The sequence below is a fragment of the Leptinotarsa decemlineata genome, unplaced genomic scaffold, assembly GCF_025532065.1.
Source record: "Leptinotarsa decemlineata unplaced genomic scaffold, Ldec_3_MD MMD2_tig00026314_RagTag_RagTag, whole genome shotgun sequence".
NCBI lineage: Eukaryota > Metazoa > Arthropoda > Insecta > Coleoptera > Chrysomelidae > Leptinotarsa > Leptinotarsa decemlineata.
The window spans coordinates 480,709-492,678 of NW_027412684.1; the positions used below are offsets into that span (position 1 = coordinate 480,709).

Consider the following 11,970-nt stretch of genomic DNA (forward strand, 5'->3'; position numbering starts at 1 on the left):
TAGAATACTGGTGCGAATTCTCCGTCAGATTCGCATTTCTAGCAAATTGTATTCGAAAGTAGAGAAGTTTTCAGGATATCCATTTTACAATCAGATCAGCCCTTTTTGTAGTATTGTTCTCATGCATGGAGCCCTACCCCCAAACATACCCTGAAGTTGCTGGATTCCATTCAGAGCCATCCGCCTGATTGGAGACGCAAATATCACGTGCAACCTTGATAGCCTGGAACATCGAAGAAAGGTTGGAGATTTGTTTCTCTTTTAAAGATACTTCTAAGGAAGTGTTCAAGTGACTTGGCACATTTGACTCCACCGAGAGCGGTACATATTAGAAATACGCGACGGACTGTGGCTGCTCATCATTTTGAGGTTCAACTCAATACACCTCAGAACCCTCTCATCTGGTGAACTGCGTTTATGTGGAATGAACTTCCTGAGAACGTTTTTCCAAATGAATTCAATCTCCAGCGATTCAAATCCAATGTGAATCGGTACTTTCACACAGGCACCGCTCTGAAGGCGCCTTAAAGATTTTCCAGTGCTTGTGTTTTGCCCTCGAAAGAAAAATGATTCTGCAATCTAATACTTATGGTTTTGGTATGGGTTTGGTTTGATTGATTTCCACAAACTGGAATTCGTGAAAAAATGACCTATCGGACCAGACTAATACACTTTGGCGTTGAACATAAAAAAAGATTTTTTGTGAGATAAATATATGTATTGTGAACCGTGAATGATGCTGCCATAAAAGTACTTATATGACAATGGAAGTGAAAAATTGAAGGCATTCAAAAATAAGGGTCTCAATCAGCAAATTGAATTGAAATCAATAACATGGGCGTATCAAAAGTCATGACTTCCATGAATCGGAGACGAAAAGTTCAGTGAGAGTAGAATTTTATGTCATATATTAATGTTTCCAACCAGTTCTTTTTCAACAGTGTATTTTTCTGAATAAGTTTGTATCATAGAACGAACTGGCTTGCTCACAGTTTCAAGTGAGTAGTTTCATTACAGAAATTTTATTTCAATTGAATTAACCTGAAATTAATAATTATGTTATGTGGTTGTGGAGAATATTCAGATGAAACTCTCTTCGATGAATTTGAACAAAAGATAAAATATGTACAAAACTTCAATTTTCCGTATTGCCATCCAGTCAGTAAATATGAGATCATTACCAAAATTGGACAAGGAACTTTTGGGTGAGTGTTTCTGCACGAAATTAATTATTACGTTATGACCTATTCGATATTGACTTTATAGTATAACCTTACATGCAGGGTGATAATTTGAAAACTTCCACTCAGAAGATGATATGAGGAATCGAAAACACAATTTCGTTTCAAAGGAAAACAGTTTGAAGGAGGATTTTGACCCTCACTGTTCAACATCTTACGCTGGGTAGATACTTTTGACCAGAAGAGAAAATCGCCTTTTAATTGAGGCAAGTAACTTGACACTAGCCCTGATTGTTTAGGGGTTATTATTCGAATAAAATTCATTTTCATGGACTATCTTTCTGTATAAATGGTTGGAGTGACAAACAAACTTCTTTCTCAACGAATTGTGTTGATTTCTCATTCATACGGGATTATGATTGAATTGAATTCGTGATATATTCCCCAAGTCTTTGATTTGCACTAATTGACCATAAATGGAATTCAAGAATTGATATTATTGAAAACTTGAATTCTAGGAACTTCTTGAGAGGACGACTATAGTGATGAGCAATCCCATTGAGCATGAAAACATGTCTCTGTACTGCACATACTCGTATGTGATAATATTGACAAACAACATATATTAGGATTGTCAGAAAAAAATTGAAAAAACTATATTTGTAACAAGTTCTCTAGATCTAAAGAAATGAACTTTAAATGTTCAAGCCACTCTCGGATATACCTACACAGTAGGTTGAATGGACTGACGCCTATCAGAAAACAACTACTCCCCTGGCTAATACCACGAAGGGCGTTGGATTATATCCGACCGGCGGCAGTGCAGGAATCTTCGCAGAAAATTTTCTGTATATACAATTGGCAATACATCTGAAAGAGTCGACCTTCAATTTTGGAACGGGCACAATTGCATACCGGTTTCAGGCACATTGGCCACTCGTCAGTGCAAGATAGTGGCCATCATCGACCTAAAGTCAATGATACTCTATAATTGGAAATCGGAATTTTTTCAGAGTATTTTATTCCTTTTCCTGAGTTGGAGCGAAATACAAAATGTCACTCCATCTAGTGGACGAGGTACTAACCAACTGCATATCCGAAATTTACCCGATTCCTCCGAATGAGGAAGAATAACTTTTTCATTAGTCAGTGGCTATGCTTGAAAACTGGCAGTAAACAAATCTAAAGAAATGAACTTCAAACGTTCAAGACAGTCTCGAGTATACCTACACACTAGGTTGAATGGACTGACGCCTATCAGAAAACAACTTCTCCCCTGGCTTATATCACGAAAGGCATTGGATTAAATCCGACCGGCGACAGGGCACTGTCTTGCACGTACGAGTGGCTAATTGCCCAAAACCGGTCTGCAAGTGTGTCCGTTCCAAAATTGAAGGTCGACTCTTTCAATTGTATTGTCAATTTCATATGCAGGAAATGTTCTGTGAAGATTCCTGCACTGACAACGGTCGCATATATTCCAAAGCACTTCGTTGTATTAGCCAGATGAGTAGTTGTTTGGTATATCTGAGACTGGCTTGAACGTTTGAAGTTCATTTCTTTAGATTTGTTCACTACCAGTCTTCGAGCATATCCCACTGACTAATAAGAAAGTTTTTCTCCTTATTCAGAGGAATCGGGCAAATTTTGGATATGTAGTTGGTTAATACCTCGTCCACTATATGGAGTGACATTTTGTTGTTCGCTCCAACTTAGGAAGAGAAATGAAATACTCTGAAAGAATTCAGATTTTTTTACTGTCAGTCTTCAAACATAGCCCACTGACTAATAAGAAATTTCTCTAGAGTTTTCTGAACTCTATGAATATTTACTCGAAATCTACTCTTTTCAGTTCTTGCTCCTAATATTCAATGCCAAATGTGTGTCAAAATTAATTATACAAAATCTTTAGATGATGTGGTGCTGCAGGTTTTTCCGGTTTTCCTGCAGCTGAAAAAGCAAATGCGCCACTGGAATCAATAAAGTCGCCTCAGGCGCCAATTGATTTGAATTTTTATTGTTGTTTTATAATATCATGATTTGTATCAACAATGAATTGTCAAATCAACTGTGATATAGTTACATTTTTGTCACAAATATTTTCATAAGGCAATTTTGTTTGTTGTTGTATTTTGCAATATTTTCATCATCATAATATGGCTAATTATCATTTGGGGAACAAATATAGCAGTACTCTCACTCTTAGGAATGAAATTATCATTATACAGTGTGGACGTAAAAAGGAACCTGTTTTATCTTCCGGATCAAAGGCAAATAGACTTCGCCATTCTGAGTCAAAAGCATTTTTAAATCAGCATCTTTTTTGTCAGTGCGTGGAGGTGAATATTTTGAACATTTATTAGGCTAAACTGTAGTGCGTTACTAGCGAGTAAAACTAACGAATGGTGTAATATTCTGGTATGAATAATTTGAAAGACACTACTAAAATATGAAATAAAGTATTTCAAGTATCTGGGTTGATCAACTGCGATTTCGATTGGATGGAAATGATAAAAAAAATACAAAATAAATCTCTTAATATAAAGATAAATAATGCAACAATCAATTTAAAAAACGAGGTTAATTACCTAGGTATGATCATAAATTTCAATCTGAAATGGATAAACATATAGACACATTACTAGGAAAGCAAGGAAGGACTTAATGTTCTGAAATGTTTCTGCAAAGTATGGTGGGGATCTGATCCTAAAACTATGATGCTAACTTACAAGGACTAGTACAATCACATTTAGATTTTGGCTCCATGTTCTTCAAACCCACCACTAGAAGAAACTTAAACACTCTTAACAAAATTCACAATCAAGGCTAAGGTTAATAACAGGTACAATGAAATCCACACCCATAAACGCATTACTAGGGGAAACTGGGGAAATAAAATAGAATATCGTCAACTCTTGTTAGCCTCCAATTTCTGACATACAGACTGGCATGCAACTCACCAATAATCCAACTTTCACTACCCTTAAAGCAATCTGCGATGAGAAATTAGGTTACTGGAAAAATAGAGAAAAACCATATTTGGTAACAGTACTAGAAAATCTTCAACCTTATAAAACTTGGGTATACACTAATGAGATTCCTCCTTGTTTCAGCTTTAACTTTAAGACCTACACACATGAAATGACAGTAATAAATTTAAATATGGAAAAAACAAATTTTAATAATAATATGATTTGAAATAGCCACTGAAGAATTTAAAAATCAATATAAGTTCGTATATACAGATGCATCCAAAAAGGAAGGAAAAACGGGTATAGGGATCTTCATACCAGATATAGATTATTCCTTTTCAGCTAGGGTCAACGACATATTAAACATATGTGACGCAGAATTAATAGCTATCCACGAAGGTATGATGACATGTTTAAGAAAAAATTTTAAAAAAAATTTATACTTACGGACTCCAAAAGTGCATTAGAAAAAATCTTGCTGAAAAAGGTCACGTCCAAAATCGACCACATTAGTCTTTCGATCAGGAATATGGCATATCACGCTTCTTTAAACAATATCATTTTCAAATTTGCATGGATACCTGGACATTCAGACATCATAGGGAATGAGAGAGCAGATTGCTTAGCAAAAATAGGAACCAACTTGAACATCCCATTAAAAATCAAAATAGACAACAACACAATATACTCGATTTAAAAAAATAATATCATAAAAAAATTTAAGTCGCTATGGGAAAATGACATTATAAAAACAGGTAAATCCTATAACAAAGTACATGAAAAATACCCCAGTAAAATAGCAATATTCTCCCTACCGTACATAGATAGGAACACATCACCACCATAATACGGATGAAAACCGGTCATTGTCATACTAAAGAACATCAGTACAAGTTAGGAATAGTTGATCACCCATACTGTGAATGCGGTCTAGTAGAAAACGTAAACCATATTTTCCTGGAATGCCCTATCAATGTTATCCCTACAGAGATATTTATTTTGAACTTATTAAACATGGTATTAATTCCCCCTTTAACATATTTCAAGTTTTCCGTAATCTGAATATACAATCATAAAGATTCTTATCCAATTTTTGGATTACAATAAAATCAAACTATAAACCTTTAATAAACTAAATTCCTATACTTAAATTTCTTCATATATCCCAGAACATTTTGTTTGTGTTTCTTTGTCAATCCCTAACATTCTCATAGCACGAGAAGAAGTAGACGAACAAACTCTAAGAAGACGACAGCATGATTCAGAATTTAAAATATAAGGGTTGTTACTGAGTGCTAACCCAGACAAGGACAACCCCCGTATTGAGCTGGCCCCAATTGCGCCTGAACAGGAAGCATCGGCCAATAAAGAAGAGAGAAGAGAGAGAAATAAGTGAGTCAGTAAGAATTACATTTCGTTTGAATAATGTGAAACAACAAAAAATGAAAAACACCATTCAAATTCAGAAATGCTGAGTTAAACGGAAAAAAATCATCTTTTATGTTCATTGAATAAAAGTTACACTAGCTTTTCAGCAGCGAATACAATAAATAGAAGTTATGAAATATTCAATTCGATTTGCTACAATGAATTCTATGTAATGAAATTGGCCTTCACTTGGTGTAAATCCATAACCTATTCAAGTAACACTTCATTGTGGGATTTTTACTTGACAGTTCACAAAACCGCACACGTGTCAGACACGTTCGTATATCTGTATACACATTGAATGAAAACGCTTGAGAAAGTTATTGTTGAGCAAATTACGTTTCATGATCTGTTAACCGTCCAGTGAGAATCTCAAAACGAAGTGTAATTTGAACAACAAATTTTTTGAATCCATCAGGTATGCAGAATATAAAAAATCGCAAGCATGAATTTTGTAACTTTTTTCATTTTATTGAGGTGAAATGTACCGAATAGCAGTGATTAGTTTGAAGATGGATCAGAATATAAACTAACCTCAGTTTCATCACTTTATGAAGTGAATTGTGATTTTCTAGCCATTTCAGGATCATGAACCACCGATATTTTGATTACGTTTTTCACATGTTTATCCAAGGTTGATGTTTTATCCTCAGTTACACGTGTTTTCAGTAGAAATAAGCGAATCTACTTCAGAGTCTCAAAAAAATGCTGGTTTTTCACTCATATTTCGTCTGATCCTGAATTCTAATTTCGTTCGAAAGTTAGGTAAGAGTGACTTTCTACATCCACTGTGTATGTTGTGATTTGAGAGCCTAATTCGTTCGAAAAAGTCACTTCCACATTGAAAAAAAAATTAACTTTCACGTTCGAAATGATATGTTGAATATCATTCCATCATATCTATGATACTTCTGAAAATATTGCAATTGTATAACATATACGCAGTGAGAAAAATCATGGAAACCCTATATAATAAGCCTTTTTGTCCGAATATATATATCGATACATTTTATTCCTTTTATTGCTCTAACTTACTACAAAATTGCTACGCGACTTGCAATACTATTCAAATAATTGTGCAGATTATCCATTGTACTAATTGTATTTATTGTGCGCAACCACGTGAGATCACGCAGTCCCGATCTAATCTGAAAGAATAATTGTTTCCTATCCCAGATCTCCCGAATTCCGTCTGTTAAATGTTGTTGTAGTTCAATAATATAATAATATTATTATTGAGATTATATATCTATACTCAACCTAACCTAACCTAACCTAAACTAACCTAACCAAACCAAATAAAAATCTGTATTTCTTAATACAAATTTTTGGTTTGGTTTGGTTTGTGAATTATCACAACGTTGAAGGTAATGACTATAGGTATATAACTCAGTTCAGTTCATCATTTTGATCGAAACTCTTTAAATCGTTCAGACTTATACTGGCGTTTCATTTCAAACCCTATGGTATATTGGGGATTGGGAGTATCTATAGAGGGATACTTGTGTAAAAATCATTTATCTGAAGTCCCATTGAATATTCAATCTAAATTTCAGTGTTCAATTGATACAAATTTGTGCGTAGTTGTATGGTTTCGAATGATCGTAAATACACCATTCTTTCTCCAAACATACACTCAATCCACCTGCAGTTTGTGTCGTCGAATCTTCTTCCCATATACGCCTTGATGATTGATTCTAGGGACGTATAACAAATGACCCTTAATATGCGAGAAATCAGCTGAAAGTATTTCCTTGTTTTTGTGAGCATATTGTGCTTCTTTCGTGATCCAGCATAAATCCGTTCCTGTTGACATACTGTAAACATATTGGTCTCGATAGTAGTCTGTTAACAAGAGCTTTTTTCCTTCTGTGTCTGTCAAGTAGTTTTTCCAATCATTTCAATGCAAATGACATGAAACTGACTGGCCTCAAGGCCCCCGCCAAATCCTGTCCAATTTTCCAAGTTTCCTAATGAAGGTGGTCCTAAATAGTGTCCATGTTTTGGGTATGTATCCCAGAGCCAAACGTTCTCTGTGAATTATACACACATTTTGAAGTGAATGTTCGGGTTCTACAGCAGCATCGCTGGATTATTGCCATCTGGTCCCGGTGACTCGTATTGTTGGAATGGGTTTACAGTCCATTTGATCTTGTCTAAATATTCCAAATTCTTTGCCTATTCTTCCTGAACGCTCTTTTGGATGTCTCCAAATCTATGCATTTCTTTTTGCATATATTTAATGAGTATACCTTCTCAATTTGAGTCTTTATGAAGCCTTCGCAATTCAATGAAAAATCCCAAGCTACTAGTTAGCGACATGTAAACACAAAGTCATATACATATAGATTATTAAATTTCAAATTCACAAGAAGGTTAATCAAATTCATTTTCAGTTTTTAGGTTTTTAAGGCCAGTGACTGTATTCATTAGATGAACAAGTTTTCTTATATATAGTTGTTCCTTCTCCTCGACTTTCGCTTCGGCGATAGGTGCTAGCAAAGAAGTAGTTATTCAGATTGATTATGTCTATCTCCCCTTCCTCACACCAATCTTCTGATACACAGAAGATATTGTAACGAATTAAAGAATTAACTGTCTTAAACAAATTTATTTTAACAATACTTCAATATCACAACTAATTTATTTACACCACTCAGTAACTAACGCTTAATTTATCTTCACCGTTTGTTAACCGCTCGATTCGCTTTCTTGGTTCAGACTCCCCTTCGGGACGAAGAGCGACGTTTTTATATTGTCAACGAACGTTCCGGATCCCTCTGCGGATTTTGGGACTCATCCGCATCCTTCTCGCTCTTTCGCGGTATTCCGTGATGCGTCATGCATCGGTCAGGCCGGCTTCAGATTCATTACATTGCCCCCTTCTTAAAGACGTTTCGCCCCGAAATGTCATCCTTGGCGTGTGTCGATACCTGCAGAACTCTCCATATTGGCACTGTGAAGTTCGATGGAAGTAACACTCCACAGTCTTTATGCTCGGTCGTGGAAGATGGTTACCACACACCAGAATCTGGATGCCGCTGGATCTGAAGATCGTTTCCAACATGCTTCTCACAATTCTCCAGTCCAGCCTGTCGAGCCAAGAGGCTAATTTCGGGATCGCCAACTCCACGAGATTTTGGTCGAGCATCGTCTCCTTCAGTCTAGTAAGACTCCTCCAGACATCTTCATAGGATGGTTTGTCTCGAGAATGCTTTTTGGTCACCAAGTAGAAGATGTTTCTCTGACCCTTCTTCAACTGTAGCACTCCTCCGACTTCTGGATTCTGTTCTCGTAACGTTTGAAGCTGACCGAATTTCTTGTTGAATACCACAGCGATGCCCTTGGACATTTGGAGATCCTCTGCCACGCAGTGCGCTAGGGCGTAATCAACTGGAACCTTGAAAAGGTCTCGTGGCTCTTCTCGAGTTCCCCATGTACGACCTTCTGTCCGTTCGAGTATAAAGACATGAAATGCTGGAACGTCATTTCATCCTCTGGTGGTCTGAGGGCGCGAACTTGGTCGTGATTTCCAGCATAAGGAGCCAGTCTATTAAAATGGACGACCCTAGGTTTTCCTCGAGGTGGCTTATGGATTCGGTAGACGAGGTCATTAATATTTTTCATGATTTTGTACGGTCCTTCCCACGAGTTTCCGCAACTTCGGTGATAAACCACGGCGGCGCTTAGGATTGTACAGCCAAACTAGGTCGCCGATTTCGAATCCTCCAGCATTCGCCTTGATGTCATAGGCCTCCTTCATCCTATCGCTGGCACTCCGATGTTCAGACGGACTCGTTCATGAATGTCGTCCATTCTCTGCCGAAGCTTGCTGACATAGTCTTCCCCGCAGTGTCTTGTTCTGGAGGCATCCCAAATTTTAGGTCGCAAGGAAGCCGCAGCTCTCGTCCCAGGCAGGGGTTTGGCCGGTTGACTCGTGCACTGCCGAACGATAAGCCAGCAGGAACAGGTGGAGGTATTGGTCCCAGTCTCTTTGATGGTCAGAGACTACCTTGGACAAGTGGCGGTTTATAGTCCTATTCATTCGTTCCACCATTCCGTCGGACTGTGGATGTAAGGCTGTGGTTCTGGTCTTTCGAATGTCCAACAGTTTATTTCTTGGAACATGTTGGACTCAAAATTTCTGCCCTGGTCCGAATGCAGCTCCAATGGGACACCGAATCGACATATCCATTCCTTTACCAGGACGTCAGCGACGGTAAAGGCTTCCTGGTTGGGCAGGGCATAGGCTTCTGCCCACTTGCTGAAGTAGTCCATGGCTACCAGGATGTATTTGTTCCCATGGTGGACTCTGGGTACGGGCCGGCGATATCGATGGCGATTCTCTCGAAAGGACTACCCACGTTGTACTGGCGCATTGGAGCTTTCGGTCGTATCCTAGGTCCGTTACTGGCAGCGCATACAGTACACTTTCTGCACCAGTCCTTGACGTCGGCTTGACAATTAACCCAGTAAAACCGTTGTCTTACTTTCTGGAGGGTCTTCGTTACTCCCAGATGTCCTCCAGTGACTCCATCATGGATTTCTTTGAGCACCTCCCGCCGTCTGCTCCTGGGTACCACTGTCTGGTGCATTTCTTCTGCACCGTCTTCAGACTCCAACACCCGCTTCAGAACCCCGTTTTCCAGGTAAGGGAGTTCCATTGTGCCCAGTAGGACTTAACCGCTGGCGAATAACCTGCTACCGTCTGCCACGTTGGTCTTTGATTACTTTTCTTCCAGTCGATGACTAAACCAAGATCTGGGTCTTTCTCTTGGTCTTCCCTGATCTCATTATCCTCCCAGTTGTCGTCTACAGCTCTAGTTCGACAAATGGCTGCTTCCTTCTCTTCTGCTCGTCGGCAATGTGAGCAGTCATCGGGGCATGGTCTCCGTGACAGGGCATCTGCGTTTATTACGGGGGCTTGCTGGATAACGGCTGACGATTGCACCTTCTCATGGAACCTCTCTAGTTTTTTTGATTTGGTGTTGGTTTTTTTGAATGCTTGGACATTTGCTACGCACATGCCCAATTTTCCCACGGTTCAGGCATCTTATTTGTTTTCTTTCAGACAAAACTCCTTTTATCGCCTTTCTAATAGTGACCTCAATATCAGCAGAACCCTGCCCATCTTCCTCCATAGTTTGAACTTTGCTCTGGCCTTTGCAGGATTGTTTTATAGCCTCAAACTCCAGAGCTCTTGCCACAAGATGTTTGGGACGAGCTAGCGTCAAGGCCTGCTTCGTTTCTTGGTCGCGAAGTCCATCCAAGAATGCCTGAACTGCTAACCGCTCCATTACATTTTCGGGTGTAGCAGGATACGCCAGACGGACCAATCGAGCTATGTCGACTTCAAACTCCTGTAGGGATTCTCCTGATTTCTGGCAGCGGTTCTTGAGATGTGAATGGTAAAGGTGGGCCTGTCCATACCGCAGCTCAAGATGCTTTACAAGTTGGTCATAGTCTTTCTGTTCCTGGGCCGTGAGGGTTTGCAGGATATTCGTTGCTTCTCCACGCAACGCCAATGTTAATGCTACCGCCTTTTCTCCTGCATTCCATCCATTCGCTCTGGCCGCAGCTTCAAATTGTCGGCGGTAATTTGCCCAAGGAGTTTTTTCGTCGAACTGGGGCGGCTTCATGGAAAGCTTTCCTGGTTCAGAACTGAGTTTGACATCTTTCAGTTCCGGAATTGAGTTTTCAGTAACCGTTTCTGTGGGGTGGTCAGAATTAACAATTTGGTTTTGCAACTTGCTAATTGTTTTTTCATATTGCTGATTTCTGCCTCGAATTCGCCTTTGATTTCATTGCCTAACCGTTTTTCCCATTTTCTTCATTTCTACTCCGATTTCATCTTTGATCTCCCCTTTGATTTCCTCTCTGATTTTGTCTATCTCTGTCTCTATGGTTCCTATCCTTTCTCCGAGTAGACTTGCCACACTACAAAGCTCTTTCTTCAAGCTTCTGCATTTTCTAGAAGTTCTCCTTCAAGCACTTCGAATTTCCAGAAGCTTCTCCTCCAGACTTACCGAAATTTGTTGAAGTTCATCTTTCAAACTCTTCGAATTTTGTTGAAGTTCATCTTTCAGCAATTTGGTGTTCTCCTCGAGTTTGTTCATTATTGAACTCCAATCACCCCAGAAACTTCGAATAAATATGTTCGGGATCTTCTCCTGATTCAGTCAAGTTGTCCCATAGTCTCTTGTGAGTACTGATTTTTTCCGGAAGAATCCAGTTCTCTCTCCTCCAATTCTTGCTTCAATTCGGCAACTTTCAAGTCCACTAGGCGCACTTTCCTTGAACACCATTTTATCTATACTGTCAATTTTACACAAAACTGAATATGTCCACTATTTTAATGAGTCCGAAACACTTATTTATTTTCACGAGTC

At 38.7% G+C, this 11,970-nt stretch overlaps 2 pseudogenes; both read left to right on the top strand.

The window, feature by feature from the left end:
• The window catches only part of LOC141485282 (cyclin-dependent kinase 9-like), a 332,045-nt pseudogene that overhangs the window by 265,548 nt on the left and 54,527 nt on the right, over positions 1 to 11,970 (top strand).
• The window catches only part of LOC141485224 (probable cytochrome P450 6a13), an 18,588-nt pseudogene continuing 7,786 nt past the window's right edge, over positions 1,169 to 11,970 (top strand).